This window comes from Amblyraja radiata, chromosome 7 (genome assembly GCF_010909765.2).
Source record: "Amblyraja radiata isolate CabotCenter1 chromosome 7, sAmbRad1.1.pri, whole genome shotgun sequence".
In the NCBI taxonomy this organism is placed as follows: Eukaryota; Metazoa; Chordata; class Chondrichthyes; order Rajiformes; family Rajidae; genus Amblyraja; species Amblyraja radiata.
In genome coordinates this window covers 68,802,260-68,814,733 of record NC_045962.1, presented here as the reverse complement: position 1 = coordinate 68,814,733, position 12,474 = coordinate 68,802,260, and the positions used below count along the sequence as shown (strand labels likewise).

General features: G+C 46.0%; 1 long non-coding RNA gene across 2 annotated transcripts in view; it reads left to right on the top strand.

Moving 5' to 3' along the window:
- The window catches only part of LOC116975519, a 103,195-nt gene extending 91,056 nt beyond the window's left edge, over positions 1-12,139 (top strand). For both annotated transcript variants that reach the window (XR_004412644.1, XR_004412646.1), the window contains exon 4: positions 11,559-12,139. This is a non-coding gene — a long non-coding RNA (uncharacterized LOC116975519). The remainder of the gene's footprint in view (positions 1-11,558) is intronic.
- Positions 12,140-12,474: the final 335 nt, after the last annotated feature.

Here is a 12,474-nt window from a genome sequence, read left to right as displayed (position 1 = left end):
TCACTGTCTCCCCTCAGGGATTTTCCTTGAAAACGGTTCTCCAATCTATTTTTTGGTCCACATTTCTCCACATATCCTGTTTTTATTCACTGGTCCATTCTGTCTGATAAAACACTTGTGGTAAGGTTTGAGAACCATAACAGTGTTGATGCTATGTAAATTCCAATTGTTTTTACTGCAAATCAACCTCTTTCAACACTTGCTGAAAGTATTTATTCTTTGCTTAAAGAGTTACAGATTTGTGTATGCAGCAATGCACTCAGTTTTCGAATAGAACCTGATGGATGTCACATTAATACTAGAATAGTTTTTATTTTATGAGAACATATTTGTTCCCTATTTATTTGGCCCATACTTCCCATATTACAACACCCAAATTGGAAGGGTAACCAGATATTGATTAGAACTTCCCACCAACATTTTGTAGTTGTATTGTACCTTTTAAATATCCCAGGAAACATTGGTGGATGTGAAAATGAAAAAAAAAAAACTAAATCTGAAGTAAAAACATAATTTTTTTGAAAAGACATAGACCATCATATAGTATTGGTGGAAAGGGACATAGATTTTTCATCGGGACTGTAATTATCCTTATGAGCTCAGTGAGTAAATTATTTCTTGAATTTCCACCTCTGATCCTTCCTGGCTGGGTGCACAATAGGGATTCTGACAAAATAACCTCGACCTGAAACATTTATGCCCTTTCCACGTGTGAATGGCTTGGGAGAGAGAAAATCAGAAAATTAGCAAAAGTTCATATGACACACGGTTATGCTCAGGCACTAAGAAGGTAACGGTTTTAAGAGAAAATCAGAAAATGAACAAAACTTCACAGGACACGGTTATGCTCAGGCACTAAGAAGGTAACTATTTTAAGTTTAGTATAGTTTAGAGATATAGCGTGGACAAAAGGCCCTTCGGCCCACTGAGTCCGCACTGACCGGCGATCCCCGCACATTAACACAACCCTACACACACGAGAGACAATTTTACATTTATACCAAGCCAATTAACCTACAAACCTGTGCATCTTTGGAGTGTGGGAGGAAACCAAAAATCTCAGAGAAAATCCACGCAAGTCACGGGGAGAACATACAAACTCCGTACAGACAAGCACCCGTAGACAGGATCGTACTCGGGCCTCTGGCACTGTAATGCATTAGCTATACCGCTACGCCACTCTGCCATCTAAATATTTTATATATTTTTAAAGTAGTGAGATTTTGCAAAAAGAAATAGGTTTAGTTTTAGTTTAATTTGGTTTATTGTCATGTGTACCGAGGTTCAGTGAAATGTTTTTGTGTTGAATGCTATCCAGTCAGCAGAAAGACTACATAATTACAATCACACCGAGTACAGATAGGACAAAGGGAATAATGTTTAATGTAAGATAAAGTCCAGTAAGTCCAATTAAAAATAGTCCGAGATTCTCCAATGTTGTAGATGGTAGGTCAGCACCGCTCTCTAGTTGGTGATTGGATGGATCAGTTGCTTGATAACCGCTGGGAACATAATCTTCTTTGGAGGTCTTGAAACAGCAGAGGCAGAAATAACTCTAGATAGTGTAGGGAGAAACTGTAGTTGCTGGTTTAAACCATAGAGAGACACCAAAAGCTGGAGTAACTCAGTTGGTCAGGCAGCATCTCTGGAGAAAAGGAACAGGGAACGTTTTGGGTTGTGACCCTTCTTCAGACTTATTGTGGGGAAAAGGGAATTTGAGAATAGACAGTATTTAGGACAAATGTACGGAAGAAATGCAAAATGCAATGATAATCAAGGAAAGGGGGAGCCCAGAATGGTCCATTGAATGGTCCATTGTTTGATGGGGGGAGGGGAGGGGGGGGGGGGATGGAGAGAGAGCAGATGCAGGGGTTACTAGAACTCTAGATAGTATGGTCTTGATGCAAGAGAGAAATTTAGAGGGAACGAATAAAATTAACCCATAGATTAAAAAATGATGGTTCATGAGAGAAGTTGGAAAGAAGTTACGGAGTTTTGGTAAAGTATAGCTCACATAGGAAAAAAAGTCAGGGAAGCGAAGAGCTCTGGCGATGATAATATATTTCATGTGTTCTCAAACCTACAATCAGTGGTGAAGAAATGGGGAAAGTGGGAGTTGAAGAAACTGGTTTCAGGATTTGTCATGGGCTTCTAATCTAGAGGTATGGGAAGTCTGGAAAATGCAACTTAGCAGTGAACAAACTGCCTTTTCATGAAAGGTCAGCAATGGAACTTTAAGAAATCTCCAAATACTTAATAGGCTTACAAACATATAGAACATAGAGCAGAACGGTGTGTAAGAAAGAACTGCAAATGCTGGTTTAAATTGAAGGTAGATACAAAATGCTGGAGTAACTCAGCGGGACAGGCAGCATCTCTGGAGAGAAGGAATGGGTGACATTTCAGGTCGAGACCCTGCAGTTGTACAGGGTCTTGGTGAGACCACACCTGGAGTATTGCGTACAGTTTTGGTCGCCTAATTTGAGGAAAGACGTTCTTGCCATAGAGGGAGTACAGAGAATGTTCACCAGACTGATTCCTGGGATAGCAGGACTTTCATATGAAGAAAGACTGGATAGACTCGGCTTGTACACGCTAGAATTTAGAAGATTGAGGGGGGATCTTATAGAAACTTACAAAATTCTTAAGGGGTTGGACAGGCTAGATGCAGGAAGATTATTCCCGATGTTGGGGAAGTCCAGAACTAGGGGTCACAGTTTAAGGATAAGAGGGAAGTATTTTAGGACCGAGATGAGAAAATCATTTTTTACACAGAGAATGGTGAATCTGTGGAATTCTCTGCCACAGAAGGTAGTTGAGGCCAGTTCATTAGCTATATTTAAGAGGGAGTTAGATGTTGCCCTTGTGGCTAAAGGGATCAGGGAGTATGGAGAGAAGGCAGGGATGGGATACTGAGTTGGATGATCAGCCATGATCATATCGAATGGCGGTGCAGGCTCGAAGGGCCGAATGGCCTATTCCTGCACCTATTTTCTATGTTTCTATGTTTCTATGTTTCAGACTGTCAACCTATAGAGCAGAACAGCACAGGAATGGGCCCTTTGGCCCACAATGTTTCTGCTGAACATGACGCCAAGATAAACTGATCTCATCTGCCTGTACGTGATCCCTATCTCTCTATTCCTTGCACTTCTATTTGCCTATCCAAAAGAATGGCCTATCCTAAAGGACTATGCATAGTCTGTAGCTCATGGTGTGTTGGCTTTAGAAGAACAATGTTATTTAATTCTCAAACAAAAAGACAAAACCCTATCTTAATATGACATCCTTGCAGCCCATTCTTGCCTATTGGAAATCATTCACCCTTACCCTCTCTATAAAACAATTGAAAATGAAACTAGACTCAAGGCATAAAATGCTATTGATTCGGAAGGGAGTGTTGCAGAGGGGTTAAAGGGAAGAGAACATGAGAATGTTATGATCTGATACAATTTTCTCACCCCTGAACTCCCATGTGTTATAAAATCGTTGCATTTGCTCCAAAGTAAACCAACAGTATATGAATAAAATATCTGCGGCAAATATTTCCACCGAGTTCTGTGGTAACAACGCAAAAATCTGCAAATATGTTTTCTTTCTCAAAGCAAATAATTAAGAATGGAGAGTCCTGCATTCTTTCTTTATGTGTCATAAGCTGTGGAAGCAGAATTTTTACAGCTGTGTGCCAAACCAAAACTGATTTCATGTTTCTCATGTTGACTAAGCAGATGTGCAGTTTCTTTTATAAATTTTACTTACCTTTCCCTGACACTCTGTTGCTCAGTTTACGAATAATTCTCAGGAGTTGTGACTGATGAAATAAAATATGATTTTTGGCAAAGCTAAGGGCCAAGTCTAGGAAACACAGCCTGATTTGTCATGAAGCCTTAATTTTCCCAATAGAATTACATCACCAAATGGGATTGGTGAGTGGTGGGAAAACAAAACACATTTCTCCAGTTTTTGGAATACTTTGAGTAAGGGAAATCTTAGAGACCAGAAATGCATTTGGTTTGCTCAAGTGTACTGGAGAAGGAAGTTATATTTCCGGTAAATGATGTGATATGTAGTACTTCAAACATTGTCATCATCAGCTGGCAGTCACCATTTTGCAATGTTTATTCAGAAAGCTTTGAGCCATTGAATGAATGTTTAATGTGATCAAAAATTTATATTATATTCTTAAGGAGAAAAACTGATCCTGACGTGGTGATGCCCACTTTATTTATACTGTGACTCCATAAAATATGATACCTGACATGGAGAAGGCTTATTGAAAATATATTGTCCAAAGCAAAGAGGGGTTACTGGCACATTAGGGACAATGTCAATTTGGTCTAAATATTTTAAGTCCTGTTTCTGTCCCTTCGATGTAAACCATTTTCCAGCCCAAAGGGCAATCTGGCAGCATCTTCCCTAAACTTTACCAGTGTTGCTAGGAGACACACTAGACGGTGGCTTAACTTGATGAGCTGTTGACCGACTGTCCTCCGATCCACTGTCTTATATCCCCCGGGGAAGTGCCTTCTGCACTGAGGCAGTGATGGTTTGACACTCGAGATCCATTTCTCACTCTCCACCAGGTCCTCAGTTTAATGTCTCATGAAAGAACTGACCCCTCATTAGTGGACTTCTCCCAACCCTACAGCCGCCTATCAATGTTAGTTAGAGCTAAATTCTCAATGCCTTGGTCCAAAGACAGCAGTGCTACTAATTGAGCCAAACATCTGTTTACATTTTTCTTGGATTATCCACCCATTCATGTAACCCTTTGCAACACACTATTTAAAACTGTTGCTGTTTGCAATAGCAGCTCACTTGTTTTAACATTTACTTTTGATAGATTTTTTTCCAAAAATTAAGCATCATTACAACCGAGTTAAAGAAATTCTGGACAGCATTTCACCGCACCTGAGAGGTATCCGTGCTGTAGATTTTGAGATGATTGCCACAACAAATCTAGGTTCCTTGCGCTGCCTCATGCCGTTGCAAATTTCACAGAACTATAAGCATGCCGGATAGATTGAGAAAAGAAATCGATTTTAAAGTATCATTGCGTTTGTTGGCTGAGAGAAAAAAAGAGATATTTGGATCGAATAGCAAAGTGGACAAGACAGAACAATAGACAATAGGTGCAGGAGTAGGCCATTCGACCCTTCGGTCCAGCACCGCCATTCAATGTGATCATGGCTGATCATCCCTAATCAGTACCCTGTTCCTGCCTTCTCCCCATATCCCTTGATTTCACTGTCTTTAAGAGCCCTATCTAGCTCTCTCTTGAAAGTATCCAGAAAAACTGCCTCCAGCGCCCTCTGAGGCAGAGAATTCCACAGACTCACAACTCTCTGTGAGAAAAAGTGTTTCCTCGTCTCCGTTCTAAATGGCTTACCCCTTATTCAGCTTACTCCTGCTCCTACAGCGTACTGTAATGAGATTGTGGTAGAGTTTAATAACCGTAAATGTGTACCTTCTGATACCAGTGCTTTGATGCCAGTAAGGGATGTTATTAAATGCCCACAATTCTATCTGAAACTGTGTTCATTTATCCAGACGATCCGGACCAGTAATTTAGACCTGAGATAAGCAATGAGGAAAACGTACTTTAAAAATAACTTTAAATATTTTACCGACATTTTTTATTGACACCTTCGCCCCGCCATTTTGAACACAGGCATAATACTGGTGCTAAAAATGTCACATTTAACCTTAAAACATTTTCATTGGTTGTTCAAGAGTGCCAGCTGTCTCTCTTTTGCATTCTGTACTGACTATTTCTCCAACATTTATGACTAAAATTCCATTCATCAGATTTACATATACAACATTAAAAAAAAACAGCCACTGCCAGGGACCTACATAGTAGTAGAAATAGAGCAGCTTTATTCAATTTGCCGTGAGCAGATTTTATCAACAAATCTTGGAACATAATCTGGATAACATTCTGGGAGAATCTAGAATCGTACAGCTTCTTTGCTAGAGTCATGGTTTTTGATTCCCTAATGGTCACTACCTAACCAGAGGAACTTGTTTTTTTGCTGGTTTGTGCAGCTTTTCGTGTCCATAGCCCAAGTGAGATTAAGCGTGCAAAACCAAGATTCAACGATTTAATTCAAATTAATGATTCAATGATACTTTATTGTTGCATGTACCTAAGTGCAGTGAAATGCTTTGTTTTGCAAAACATGGGGGGACACAATGAGACCTAACATCTAGGACAGGAGTCGGCAACCTATGGCCCACGGGCAGGATCCACCCCGTAACCCAAAATCATCCAGCCCGCAGGCATATTTTTTTTCAATTCGTTTTCGCGACCTGGGAACTGCAGCCAGACCTGGGCGCTACAGGCAGACCAGCCAGCCGAACTGGGCGCTACAGCCAGTCCCGGGGCAGGCGAGTCGACCTGGGTGTGCAGGCGACCTGGGAACTGCAGGTCCTATGGCCCACTGTGTTCTCGCCGACCAGCAATCACCCCGTACACCATGCGACACACTAGGGACAATTTACAATTTACCAAAGCACTTAATCTACAAACCTGCACATCTTTGTAGTGTGGGGCAGGCGAGCCAAACTGGGCGCTACAGCCAGTCCTGGGGCAGGCGAGCCGAACTGGGCACTACAGCCAGTCCTGGGGCAGGCGGGTCGACCTGGGCACTACAGCCAGTACTGGGGCACGCAGGTGACCTGGGCGCTACAGCCAGTCCTGGGGCACACAGGTGACCTGGGCGCTACTGCCAGACCTGGGGCAAGCGAGCCGACCTGGGACTGGCTGTAGCGCCCAGGTCACAAAATATGGGGAGGGGTGGGGGGGGGGAATTTTCCCCACCTCTCAAAACATGGGGGGGGCGACTGGCCCTCATGTCCCCCACCCCCCAAGATTTCCGCCCATGCGTACAACCCAGTAGATTCTTATAGCAGACTTCACCTAGGCAGTACGCAAGTGTTGCCATGTTTTAGCACTGACAAAGTTACGAAAGTTCACTGAACAGTCCTATCTACTCCCGGCCACTGCACTTGGTTGCAGGCCTTCCTCCCCCCTGTCGCCCCCCTCTGTCCCAGAGGGGGGGACAGAGGGGGCGACAGGGGCGGAGGAAGGCCTGCAGCCAAGTGCAGTGGCCGGCAGTAGATAGGACTGTTCAGTGAACTTTCGTAACTTTGTCAGTGTTAAACATGGCAACACTTGCGTACTGCCTAGGTGAAGTCTGCTATAAGAATCTACTGGGTTGTACGCAAGGGCGGAAATCTTGGGGGTTGGGGGACGTGGGGCCAGTCCAACTGGTCCTGCCAGTTGTCGCTGCCCCCCCCTCCCCCCCCTCCCCCCCCCCCCCCCCCCCCCCCCCCATATGTGTCTCGCTTCATTTTCGGCGCCTTCCCCCCTCCACCACCAGGTCTCCCATCGTTATCTATACATAACTAAAACTGATCTTGTTATCTTCCGGTTTGGTGGTCTTTCTATTTGCGCAAAAACGGTTCGCGATAGCGCTACAATTTTTCACCAGTTCACTCACCGTTCTTCTGTGCTGCGCGTGTACCAAGTTTCGTTCCGATCGGTTGAATGTGGTAAAAGTAAAAATCTTTAAAAACGTGTGTGCGCAGATCGATCTCTTCTCCTGCCAGTCAGTGGCGTGCAGAGTAGTCTTTTCCCGTCACTCCCCGGGACGGTCCGCCCCTTCCTGCACCATCGCGTCTTTACTGGAGCTGAGGATGACCGGCGGAGGTTTCCAACCGGACTTTCGGAGGGACCCGAATCTGCCCAGCCCAGCCGAGCTCAGACCTGCCCCGCCCCGCCCCGCCCCGCCCCGCCCCGCCCCGCCCCGCCCCGCCCCGCCCCGCCCCGCCCCGCCCCGCCCCAAGCAGCCCCGCCCCAAGCAGCCCCGCCCCAAGCAGCCCAGCCCCAAGCAGCCCCGCCTCAAGCAGCCCAGCCCCAAGCAGCCCAGCCCCAGCATCAGAGATCCAACCAAGCCCAGCGTGGGAGACACAGCCCAGAGTCGGAGACCCAGCCCAGAGTCGGAGACCCAGCCCAGCCCAGCCCAGCCCAGCCCAGAGTCGGAGACCCAGCCCAGCCCAGTCGGAAATGTTGCCAAACGGAAAGTGAAGCCTCTGTTCCCGGCAGAGGAGAACGCCCAGCTACCAGCGCCCGCTGTGAGTTCCCATCGCGCCGCCATTTCCAGCCACTACCCCTCTGGTCCCCCTCGCTGGATCCTCCCTCCTCCCACGTGATTCCTCCCTCTCCCCTATAGATCTTCCCCCATCTTTTCTCCGAGCTCACTCCCCCCTGCCCACACACCCCTCTCGCCCCACAACCCCCCACCCATGCACCCCTCCCCCCCACACAACCCACCCTGCCCACACACCCCCCCACGAGGCCCCCTGCCCTCACACATCCACCCCCACACACCACGACCCCCCCGCCCACACACCTCCAACACACAACCCCCTGCCCACACGCACCCCCGACCTCACAAACTCCACCTTACAAACCACCCTCCCCCCACACACCCATCCCCCGCCCTCACAAACCCCCCTCCCCCACCCACCCACCCCCGCCCACCCCCCCCTCAAAACAGCCCCTCCCCCACACGTCCACCCCCGCCTTCACAACAGCCCCTCCCCCCACATCCCCATCCCCACCCACAAACACCCCCACCCCCACCCACAAGCACCCCCCCCCCACACACCCTGCCGCCCACCCCCCCCACCCACACCCTCACAAACCTCCCTCCCCCCACTCCCCCCAACCCCCCACACACCCCGCCTCTCACACCCCTCCCCGCCCACAGACACCCCCGGCCCCACACCCCTGCTCCTTCAACCCACCCGCCCCCACAACCCCACCTCCCCTACAATCCCCTACCCCCACAACCCCCCCTCCCATCAACCTCCCCGCTCCCACAACCCCCTCCCCCCCCCCCCCCCCCGCGTTGGGAGACAAGGCCTCCCGTGTGACTGGGACCCAACAGATCCCATTTAGCCTAGTATTAGATAGAATTACATTGGCTTGAATCTATGCCAAGGAAACAGGATATGTTGGGATGTTCCTAACGGGGGTCTGTTGTCTATCGTATGCAATCCCTCCCTGTTCAAGCTCATCTGCTCAACATCTTTAAGTTTGATCTTGCTAATGGAATCAGTGCTGGAATTGAGTAATAAAACCTTAGAATATTAATGGGACTTCCAATGATGCATCAAGTGATGGGTGCAGCCAGAAACAGATAGAAACATAGAAACATAGAAATTAGGTGCAGGAGTAGGTCATTCGGCCCTTCGAGCCTGCACCACCATTCAATATGATCATGGCTAATCATCCAACTCAGTATCCTGTACCTGCCTTCTCTCCATACCCCCTGATCCCTTTAGCCACAAGGGCCACATCTAACTCCCTTTTAAATATAGCCAATGAACTGGACAAGGATGGAGGACAAGAACCTCTGAGTATCTTTAACAGGCCTGCAAAAATCATCCCTGCCACTGCTGTCAAGGTGCTTACTTTAGTGTTTCTTAATATCCCTGGCATTCAAAAATAATCAAAAAGCAATACATTGATTAAAACATCAAAAGGATTCACAAACAACCATCGTTAGAGCAAACACAAATAGTTTGATGAAAACATTACAAATTTAGACTTTTGGTATATAGCGCGGAAACAGGTCCTTCAACTCACCAGGTCCACGCCGACCAGTGATCATCCTGCACTAACCTACACACAGGGGACAATTTACAATTTTACCAAAGCCTAATTAAGCTACAAACCTGTACATCTTTGGAGTTTGGAAGGAAACTGTATCTCCCCAAGAAAACCCACGCAGTCGCAGGAAGAACATACAAACTTCGTACAGACAGCACCCGTAGTCAAGATCGAACCCAGGTCTCTGGTGCTGTAAGGTAGCAACTCTACCGCTGCGCCACGGTGTCGCCCATATTGAGACAAGTTATTCACCTGTCTTCTCTGCAGTCCGACAATACCTACAGATATGAACGGATACTCATTTTTGTCCAAGGTCCTTGCAGACAAAGAGGGAGCAGAATCGTGCAATGGACTGTAGTGTCAGAAACACCTTGGCAGTCAAGGGAAGGGTGGACCTCCATGGTTTGAGAAAGTTTTCCATGTATAATTGCTGGTTTTTACCATCAAAGCAAGACAATAGGTTTGGTCTTGATAAAAGGCAGTTCACGTGTATTTAAAAAATGGATTATATTGTATCTTGAATTAGATATTTCATCTAGCTAGTTACACTGTTTGATTTTCTCAATACTATCATAATAGACAATAGACAATAGGTGCAGGAGTAGGCCATTCGGCCCTTCGAGCCAGCACTGCCATTCAATGTCATCATGGCTGATCATCCCGAATCAGTACCGCGTTCCTGCCCTCTCCCTATTTCCCTTGTATCCCCGTATCCTATATATTCTTGGCTAGCTTACCTTCGTAGCTTACCTGACACACTATCTGACACACACTAAGGAGAATTTACACTTATACCAAGCCAATGAACCTACAAACCTGTACGTTTTTGGAGTTTAGGAGGATGCTGAAGATCTCAGATGAAACCCAAGTGGTCACGGAGAGAACATACAAACTCAGTGAATGTGACAGCACCCGTAGTCGGGAACCAACCCGGGTCTCCGGCGCTGCAAGCGTTGTAAGGCAGCAACTCTACCTCTCAACCCCCGTGCCGCCACAATTATTATTTATATCTCTATACTATATCTATGTGTTTTCATTTGTTTTAAAGTCTTGTTAAGCTGTGACAACACTTCATGGCCCCCTATTACAGTATAAACAATATATCTAACTGGGCGACACAGTGGTGCAGTGATAGAGTTGCTGCCGTACAGCACCAGAGACCCAGGTTCCATCCTGACTATGGGTGCTGTCTGTATGATGTTTGTACACTCTCTCCTTAACCTGTGTAGGTTTTCTCCAGGTACTCCGGTTTCCTCCCACACTCCAAAGTCATACAGGTTTGTAGGGTAATTGGCTTGGTAACATTGTAAATGTCCCTAGTGTGTGTGGGATAGTGTTAAGGGCCTATCCCACTTGGGCGTCATTTGCATGTCACGCAGATGGCGTGCAAAGATTTTGTACATCCCAAAATCCTGGGGCGCCGCACGCGACCGCGCGTCACTACCTACGTCACCACGCATCATGCGCACATAATGCGCACCATGCGTACCCTTGCTTGAATCTCGAATAAACTTGACTTGACTTGACTTGACGTGCGCATCACGACGCGCGCGTAATGCACCGTGACGCATAAATGATGTCGCGTAAATGACGCGCAAATGACGCCCAAGTGGGACAGGCCCTTTAGTATGTGGGATAGTGTTAGTGTGCGGGGATCGCCAGTCGGTGTGGATTCGGTGGGTCGAAGGGCCTGTTTCCCTGTTGTATCTCTAAACTAAACTGCACCATCAGTGTGCAGGATGTCTCATATAGACACACATTGAAAGAGATCTGGGAGGATTCAATTTGCTCTGGCTTGCTGTGCAAAAATCTGTGACAAAAAAATAGGAGATTTCAGAGGCATCAATTTTATTTATTTTTACATTTTTTTTAATAGATCAAGAGACAGCACTGCTTTAAGAAGCCATGCTTAAAAATTGGAAAGGATTTTCAAGATGGAAACAAGCTCACTTCTTCCACGAGTCGGGGAAAACAAAACAACAAAACTAATTACAAAATGATCATTGGCTCACTAATAAGTCATCAACATGCATCCCTTGCTGGGAGCGTGAATGTAGCTTGATAGTAGGAAAGGCAAAGTTAATGAAAATTTTCATCGAACATGCATAATCTGGGCAAAATTTGCACCTGTGCAGCTGTTAGAGATAAAATGAGCCGCACACTGCGTACCCTTGCCTGAATCTCTGCAGCAGTTCAGACAGTTGTAAATGCCTTGAGTAGAAACATTGAGTACTGTTAATGGATAGGTTTATTTTAAACCATGCCATCTGCTATCAATCACGGAGAAGTATGGGAACAAGTTGGCTGTGCTCCCTTCTGTGAAGCTGATAGAGATAGGGCTCTGACATACTGGGACGTTTAATCCCAGGAGAATAAAACATCAAACCTACTCACCAGCCTCACTAACAATAATAAAAAATGCCTTCTCCTAAAGGTGACATTGCTAATTTACGATTATTTGTGTCTATAAAGTGTATTCTTTGGCACTTGGCTCATTCGTACTGTCTCACTGTAAGAACATTACTTCGGTGCTGCTTGCAGTAAATTGAAATGCCTTTTTCTCTCGCCGCTTATGAGCATCATCAGGTGTTCAAGGAGTTAACTAATTAGCCATTGGGAGCCCGTTTTATACAGTGTATATGGCAATCTGAGATATGTGAATGCCTTACTTTTCAGGAACAACGTTTATAAAACATATTTATGAACGCTTTCTACATTGAATCCAGTAAACAATACAGGTATATTACTAAGCAGGGACATGGGTATTAGTAATTAAGGTATGGGCATGCACA